We start from the raw sequence: 8,811 nt of genomic DNA, 5'->3' as shown, positions 1-8,811 counted from the left end.
ACAACTAATCAGAAACAAATTAAAGAATGTCGCTGTCACACACACACACACACACACACACACACACACACACACACACACACACACACACACACACACACACACACACACACACACACACACACACACACACACACACACACACACACACACACACACACACACACACACACACACACACACACACACACACAGCTATCATACACATGTTGTTTTCTTGTCATCCCCTCCCATACACACACTGCCATCACCAACACACATACTCACATCACTACCATACGCCTGCAAGCTTACAAGCTGTCACACACACTTCTGTCACATACACTTCTGTCACACACACGCGCACACAGCAGATGAGGAAGCGATGCTGCCAGGGAGTGTTTTGCATATGCAAATTCCAGCACAAGCGAAACGTGTGTAAACATGACTCATTGTGAGGAGACTTAATCCAACCAACCGACCGACCCCCTCTCTCCCTATCCCTCTCTCTTTCTCTCTCTCTCTCTCCCACTCTCTCTCCCTTTCTCTCTCTCTCCCTTTCTCTCGCTCTCTCTCCCACTCTCTCTCCCTCTCCCTCTCTCTCTCTCTCCCTCTCTCTATCTCTCCTACTCTCTCTCCCACTCGCTCTCCCTTTCTCTCTATCTACCTCTCTCTCCCTCTCTCCCTTTCTCTCGCTCTCCCTCTCTCTCTCCCACTCTCTCTCCCACTCTCTCTCCCTCTCTCTCTCCCACACTCACTCCCTCTCTCTCTCCCTATCTCTGCCTCTCCCTCTCGCTCTCCCACTCTCTCTCTCCCACTCTCCCTCCCTCTCTCTCTCCCTCTCTCTCTCTCTCTCTCTCCCTCTCTCTTTTGCTCTCTCTCTCTCTCTCTCTCTCTCTCTCTCTCTCTCTCTCTCTCTCTCTCTCTCTCTCTCTCTCTCTTTTGCTCTCTCTCCCTCTCTTGTTCTCTCTCCCTCTCTTGTTCTCTCTCCCCTCTCTCTCTCTCCACCTCTCTCTTTCGTCTACTCTCCCTCCTGTTCCTTCTCCCGTTCTCTCTCTCTCTCTTTCGCTCTCTCCCTCTCGCTCCCTTTCTCTTTCACTCTCTCTCCCTCTCTCTTTTGCTCTCTCTCCCTCTCTTGTTCTCTCTCCCCTCTCTCTCTCTCCACCTCTCTCTTTCGCCTACTCTCCCTCCTGTTCCTTCTCCCGTTCTCTCTCTCTCTCTCTCTCTCTCTCTCTCTCTCTCTCCCCTCTCTCTCCATCTCTCTCTCTCTCTCCCACTCTCTCTCTCGCTACCTCTCTCTCCCTCTCCCTCTCTCTCCATCTCTCTCTCTCCCACTCTCTCTCCGTCTCTCTCTCTTTCCAACTCTCTCTCCCTCTCTCTCCGTCTCTCTCTTCCACTCTCTCTCTCCCTCTCTCTCTCCCACTCGCTCTCTCTCTACCTCTCTCTCCCTCTCTCCCTTTCTCTCGCTCTCCCACTCTCTCTCCCACTCTCTCTCCCTCTCTCTCTCCCACACTCCCTCTCTCTCTCTCTCTCTCTCTCTCTCTCTCCCTCTCCCTCTCTCTCTCCCACTCTCTCTCCCTCTCTCTCTCTCCCACTCTCTCTCTCTCCCTACCTCTCTCTCCCTCTCCCTCTCTCTCTCAAACTCTCTCTCCGTCTCTCTCTCTCCCACTCTCTCTCCGTCTCAAACTCTCTCTCCAACTCTCTCTCCCTCTCTCTCTCCAACTCTCTCTCCGTCTCTCTCTCTCCCACTCTCTCTCCGTCTCCCTCTCTCTCTCCCTCTCCTTTTCTTTCTTTCTTTCTTTCTTTCCTATTATACTTTTTAAATGGGGGTTGGAGGGGTGGGGCCCCACCAACCAACCAACCAACCAACCAGGGGACATTAGACATTTGTCAGCACAATTAACCAGGTTTCCATGGCTACTAATGAAATTTGGCCACACCGCCACACCGCTTCCAGACGTAAATGAGATGGGCTCTTATGCGTATCCACGGCAGAGTGGACTGACTGACTCCAGACCCATTATCACTGACCTGTTTCACGGCGGTACAATGGAGCCGCTTGTATGTTCACTGCTGATCCTCCCTCACACTCACACACACACTGCTCACACACACATCCCTCCGGCGGTACAAGCCCCCTCTGCCTGACAATTTGCATATGTTAATATAATTAGCTGCTAATTACACTAAACTTGTGCATATTCACAAGCAGCTGCCCCCCGGGAGCAACGAGAGGCTTGAACCATTCCAAGTCTTTAACCCCTTTCTCTGCGTGTGTGTGTGTGTGTGTGTGTGTGTGTGTGTGTGTGTGTGTGTGTGTGTGTGTGTGTGTGTGTGTGTGTGTGTGTGTGTGTGTGTGTGTGTGTGTGTGTGTGTGTGTGTGTGCGTGCGTGCGTGCGTGCGTGCGTGCGTGCGTGCGTGCGTGCGTGCGTGCGTGCGTGTGTGTGTGTGTTAGCAGTACTGCCCCAGGGTAGCCACAGAAGGCCCCCTCTTTAAGACATTAAGCTTGGCTGCTCCTGACTGACTCCTTGGCTTTTACCCCTACAGGCCTCTAGGCCCTGGACCCACAGTACTGACGCTTCACAATCTCTCACACCAGGAACACACACACACACACTTCTCAATCAACAGTATGTGTATACATGTACAGTAGATGTGTACGTTCTTCATTTTCCCTCATCATACCATCATGTCTGGCAGCATAAAACGCCTCGTTATAAACACACGTTTTATATATAATATATAAAAAATAGAAAACATAAAATAGTGCACATTTATTCCACTTTATTTATCATATTTAGATTTCCTCAAACACCACAATACGGATTGTGGAGAAAGAAGCAGAAAGAGAGAGTCATCTTTAATACATTGACTCTTTCTAAAAACAGAGTAAAAAAATATCTCAAAATCAGAGTGAAACAAATGGCTGTGTGTGTTTAGCTTTTCACTGAGTGACTATGGGACTATGAGAAGAGAAGCAGTGTGGAGGGCATTACACCGATGTGAATCTCTAACCTTACCTCATATCTTACATCAGTCAACTGTATGCATTACAACCATTAAAGAGATCACTGACCAACACCAGCCTACACCTCATCACAAATTAAAGAGGGAAAATGAATTGAAGGACTGAAGGACAATGGAACAGGAAGAAAACAGAACAAGCAGAGTATCAGTGTTTTAGTTTTAATAATGGGATGTGGGAGGTTGTGCTTTTCACATCATAATGACAGTAAATCTTATAGGGAGCCAAGCGACAGTGCTGCTACGATTACAGACCTATTGTCTGTCTCCCTCTGTCTCTTTCTCACTCCTCTGTCCCTTCCTCTATCTATCTGTCCCTCTCTCTTTCTATCTGTCCCTCTCTCTTTCTATCTGTCCCTCTCTCTCTATCTGTCCCTCTCTCTATCTATCTGTCCCTCCCTCTATCTATCTGTCCCTCCCTCTATCTATCTGTCCCTCTCTCTATCTATCTGCTCCTCTCTCTATCTATCTGCCCCTCTCTCTATCTATCTGTCCCTCTCTCTATCTATCTGTCCCTCTCTCTATCTATCTGCTCCTCTCTATATCTATCTGTCCCTATCTCTATCCCTCTCTCTATCTATCTGCTCCTCTCTCTATCTATCTGCTCCTCTCTCTATCTATCTGTCCCTCTCTCTATCTATCTGTCCCTCTCTCTCTCTATCTATCCCTCTCTCTATCTATCTGTCCCTCTCTCTATCTATCTGTCCCTCTCTCTATCTATCTGCTCCTCTCTCTATCTATCTGCTCCTCTCTCTATCTATCTGTCCCTCTCTCTATCTATCTGTCCCTCTCTCTATCTATCTGCTCCTCTCTCTATCTATCTGTCCCTCTCTCTATCTATCTGTCCCTCTCTCTCTCTATCTATCCCTCTCTCTATCTATCTGTCCCTCTCTCTATCTATCTGTCCCTCTCTCTATCTATCCCTCTCCATCTCTCGATCTAGGCTGGTCTTACATGAACAACGTTTAGAAAAATATCCCTTGCACGTATGAAAACCACACAGCTGTGTGACACACACTCACCAGATGGTAGAGGAAGGAAGATTAAATAAGTGCACACACACACGCACGCTTGCACACACACACACACACACACACACACACACACACACACACACACACACACACACACCTATGTCAGACAGAGAGAGAGACAGCAAGACAGACGGTCCTGGGTGTACTGTCTCTTAATGAAGGTCTGCAGGACCAGAGGAGTCACAGTCCATTCTGTTGACGTGAAATGACATGCGTATGACTATGGTAATGAATCTCTGCCTGTATAATTATACAGGCTACTGCTGCTAGCCCATTTAATGTACCTCTATTCATCACACACACACCACATATCAAACAACACATTTACAATTCCTCTCAGATACATTCAATTCCTTCCGTGAATTTTTATATTTGCAAAAGGACAAATAATGAATAAAAGAGAATCCTATTCGGCTGTCTGGTGTGTACAAAGATATTCTGTTCACCCAACCGTGGCATTCAGTAATGGGGATTTGGAAATAACCTATGTGTGTGTGTGTGTGTGTGTGTGTGTGTGTGTGTGTGTGTGTGTGTGTGTGTGTGTGTGTGTGTGTGTGTGTGTGTGTGTGTGTGTGTGTGTGTGTGTGTGTGTGTGTGTGTGTGTGTGTGTGTGTGTGTGTGTGTGTGTGTGTGTGTGTGTGTGTGTGTGTGTGTAGTTTCTCTTTAGTGATACCTACTACTCTGATTACCAGCCAGTCTTAAGTGTTCAACCAACTGGACTCATATTTATTCCCTTTCTACCTTTAGTCTTGTTGGTGGTCTTTAAGCAGCGATACTGTCCTCCCTACTACGGCCTATAGTGATCTACAGAAGAGCACATTAAAATTCAGGAAGATAGGCTTGTTGCAAGGCTCTCTCCCTCTTCCTCTCTCTCTCTCTGCAGCATAGGATTTTAAATCATCCGACCTCCCTCTATTAGAAGAGAGACTTATTGAGGTAGAAACCATAAAAAATGAAGGAGGGAAATTTAATCCCTGAAATATTGATTTGCACATTAATATCAGATAGACAGAGGGCGATGAGGCTGGGTGGAAATGACACATTGTCAACCTCTAAGAGAGGCTGGAGCCAATCATCCTGCTGGATATGTCTGCACAGGAGAGTTATAGGAGGGTTTCACCTCTCTTTCTCTCTCTCTCTGCCCATCTCTTCGCTTATCCCTTCTTCCTCCCTCAGTTCCCTTTCTCTCTGGTAGCACCTCGATCATGGTTGTAATGGTGAAATGTGTGTTTTACTGGTAGCACCTCGATCATGGTTGTAATGGTGAAATGTGTGTTTTACTGGTAGCACCTCGATCATGGTTGTAATGGTGAAATGTGTGTTTTACTGGTAGCACCTCGATCATGGTTGTAATGGTGAAATGTGTGTTTTACTGGTAGCACCTCGATCATGGTTGTAATGGTGAAATGTGTGTTTTACTGGTAGCATCTCGATCATGGCTGTAATGGTGAAATGTGTGTTTTACTGGTAGCACCTCGATCATGGTTGTAATGGTGAAATGTGTGTTTTACTGGTAGCACCTCGATCATGGTTGTAATGGTGAAATGTGTGTTTTACTGGTAGCACCTCGATCATGGCTGTAATGGTGAAATGTGTGTTTTACTGAGAAATATGATGTGTCATAAAAGGAAGAATAAAAAGCGATGTTGTGTGTGTTGACTACAGTGAAACTTTACACCATCTTGTCTTGTATGTTTTATACACACGAATAAACATGTTATTATACAGTACTAATAACCTTAATGCGCTGTTATAACCTGCCTCTGACTTGACCTTTTCCTACTGTAAGTATCTCGGGGAAGTCAGAAGTACAGGTTTTTAATAATGAACAAGATGTTTCTCTTTCTCTTCCATTGTCCTCCCAACCTGGCAGTATAGCACCAACACATCCTGAATCTCCTATCAATGCATGCTTTATACCCAGGCTAATGTGCTTCACACACACACACACACACACACAAACACACATACACACTTATACTGTTAATATAATAATTATAATCTTCATAATCTTTATAATCACAGAAAAAAAGAAAAGAAAAAACGCCCAGTCCCCAAACAAACTGAACATCTTCTTCATTGCCTTAAGAATGGGACTGAGAGAGATGAAGGGAGGATGTAGCCAATGTTCTGTGAGACATTTACATCATTAATAGTGATGAAAATGCAATTATATTTTTCTATTTCCCATAATGTGGGTTTTTTAACAGATGAAATGGAGTGTTACCATAGTTGATCAGAAATACAACATTAGTAGCAGACATGAAATTAACTACACTACACTGCCCTGTCGTTATATAGCTTAGCATTGAACCCATTACTGCCAAATCACCAGTATTCAGACAAATGTTTAAAGGTATCAAATATATCAAGTTTAATTCTCAGAATCTTTGAGGCAATATTTATTTTTAAATGCCATTCGTTGGAAATATCCCTAAAATATGTTCATCTTGGTCCCAATCCACTGTAGCAGTCTAATATTAATCATATGTATTATTGTTATCATTTAATTTAATACTTTATCCAAATAATTATATTCTAAATTGTTCTATGGTATAAATCATTTCTGCAGTCCTCGTTGTTGCTTCAGCCCAACAATCCATTGAAAATCTCCTATTTCCATAAAATATCATATTTGGATGGATTTATTTCCAAAGTTATCTAAGAACTATAGATATCAGAAAATAGCTCATATGATTTTTCCCTAAATCAAAGCAAAAACATACATTTACAAATCGTCCTAATACGCCGAAGAAGAGAACGCCGTAGTTTAAATCCAGTCGAATTTCATACTGCTGATGTGCGGTGAAAGAGCAAGCAGAGAGCGCAAACATACACACTCATACACAGTGTAGCATAGCCTACCGGAGTTTGAGACTGCCTCTCGTGTCACCGTGTTTTTTCTGCTCTCTCAGTGCAAGCGATCGATGTCCCTATCATTGTCGTGTCCCAATCCCAGCCAACATTCTACCTCAAACCAGCAACCTTGCAAAAAAAAACACCACAGCCCCTCTCCTCGACTCTCCTCTCTTCCCCAAGTTACACTAAACAATCACCATGCATCGACAACTCACCACCGAAGTCTGGGGTAAAATCTCATCACTGGCAATGGAAGGACAATTCATTATGTGGAGAAAAAATATGACCCCACCAAAGCGAATGGAGAGAAAATGGATCTTACGTTTCCGCAAGAGGACAGGAGTAAAGCAAAAAAATAGAACCTATATTCAAGAGTTTGGGCCTCTTATGCTCTTTTTCCCAGTGCTTGTTTTAATATTTTGTCAAAGAGAAATAAGAACCGTGAGTTTTTGGCTCCAGGGGACCTGCGTGCTATCAGTAGCCAAACGACTGGTCTCCTCTCTCGGCGACACAGCCACCCACGCCTCCGTGTATGTCTACTCCTTTAGACGCAGCAGGTAACTACGGATTTATAGGACCGTTATACATTGATATGCATATTATCGTCTAAAAATACATTTCATGGATCATTCTAAACAATATATAGGATAACGTGGAATTCGTGTTGCTCTTCGTGTCACTTAAGAATGCACGGTGGGTGTTACATGTAACAATAACGTGAGGAAGAGCTCGACATTGTCAGAAAATATATGAATGGATTCAATGTAGCCTAACTGCCAGTCAGTTCCAGCTTTTATAAGTGGTCCAGCACTGGAACCAAACAGAACACTTTCACGGAAAACAGGGAGAAAAAAAGTCAAGTAGCCTAGAAGACCACGAGAGATCGGACCTCGCGACGTTTAGTCTAGCGCCGTAATTAACCATGCCACACCAGGGAAATACGTGATGTCGTGTAACGATTTGTTTTACGGTGTATTGGACAGACCGTATGGCATACAATCAAAATCAGACAAACCCTAGTAAACTTTGAGCGCAAATTTGGCGGAGGTAGCACTGATACTCACGTAAAGGCGTTCGTCTGCCCCCTGACAGTTCTTCGCTGGTAAAACCAAAGCAGGACTTCCACAAACACCTCGATAGGCGATGTTTTCCAAGGCAAAGCCACTCACGAAAACATACCGCATGAAAACAGCTGTTATGCGCGGAGCGCTATTCTGCGGGATCCACTAAGAAAGATAATCGATACTTGACCTAAATTTAACACCAACTAGCCTACTCAATAAAAGTTATAGAAAAAAACTTACTTTCTTCGCCCCGCAGTTCGCTCCCCTACGCCTCTTGCTTTTGGTTTGAAAACAGTCACATCCAATGGTTGCGAAATATGATAACACAAAAATTGAAAAACGGGAAAAATTGATAATCCTCCCAACTTTATTGGAAAAAATATACAAATGACAGGCGGTGTGAAAGCTATCCTTTGGGTCCGATCGGTGAAAGATGTGTCGACTGCAGCCTCGCAATTTCGGTTGTGGAGGGGTAGAGAAACGGCGGAAGGGAAATGAAAATCCGATATGTCTTTATTCTGCTAATTATTATCGTTTTAGCCCTGTTTAAAAAAATGGCTGATTAAGTTGAGTGCGCATGTCTTTGTGTGTCTATTCCCGATATGCACTCTGGGAATGGAAGAGAGAGGGCGAATGAGAGAGGGAGGGAGGGAAAGAGAGAAAGAGAGAGAGGGAGGGAGGTGTAATTAGCGACCTGATCAACAGTCTCCACATTGCAAATGACGGGCTGAGCCCCTGTCTTAAGCAAAGCCCGTAGGACGGAACGCGTCAGATAGACCAAAGTGATCTTAACAGGGGGAAATCTTTACGTTTTACCGCCCGGTCCAAGGACACGCAGAACAATAAAGAGC

General features: G+C 44.6%; 1 protein-coding gene across 1 annotated transcript in view; it reads right to left on the bottom strand.

Moving 5' to 3' along the window:
* zfhx4 (zinc finger homeobox 4) overlaps positions 1 to 8,525 on the bottom strand; it is a 165,565-nt gene extending 157,040 nt beyond the window's left edge. Inside the window, 1 exon segment of the mRNA XM_046292642.1 lies at positions 8,201 to 8,525. The gene's annotated coding sequence lies outside the window, so the exon portion shown is untranslated.
* Between the last annotated feature and the right edge of the window lie 286 nt (positions 8,526 to 8,811).

Source organism: Oncorhynchus gorbuscha, linkage group LG12 (genome assembly GCF_021184085.1).
Source record: "Oncorhynchus gorbuscha isolate QuinsamMale2020 ecotype Even-year linkage group LG12, OgorEven_v1.0, whole genome shotgun sequence".
NCBI classification, from domain to species: Eukaryota; Metazoa; Chordata; class Actinopteri; order Salmoniformes; family Salmonidae; genus Oncorhynchus; species Oncorhynchus gorbuscha.
The sequence above is the reverse complement of the archived record's forward strand: the minus strand, read 5'-3'. Positions and strand labels throughout refer to the sequence as shown.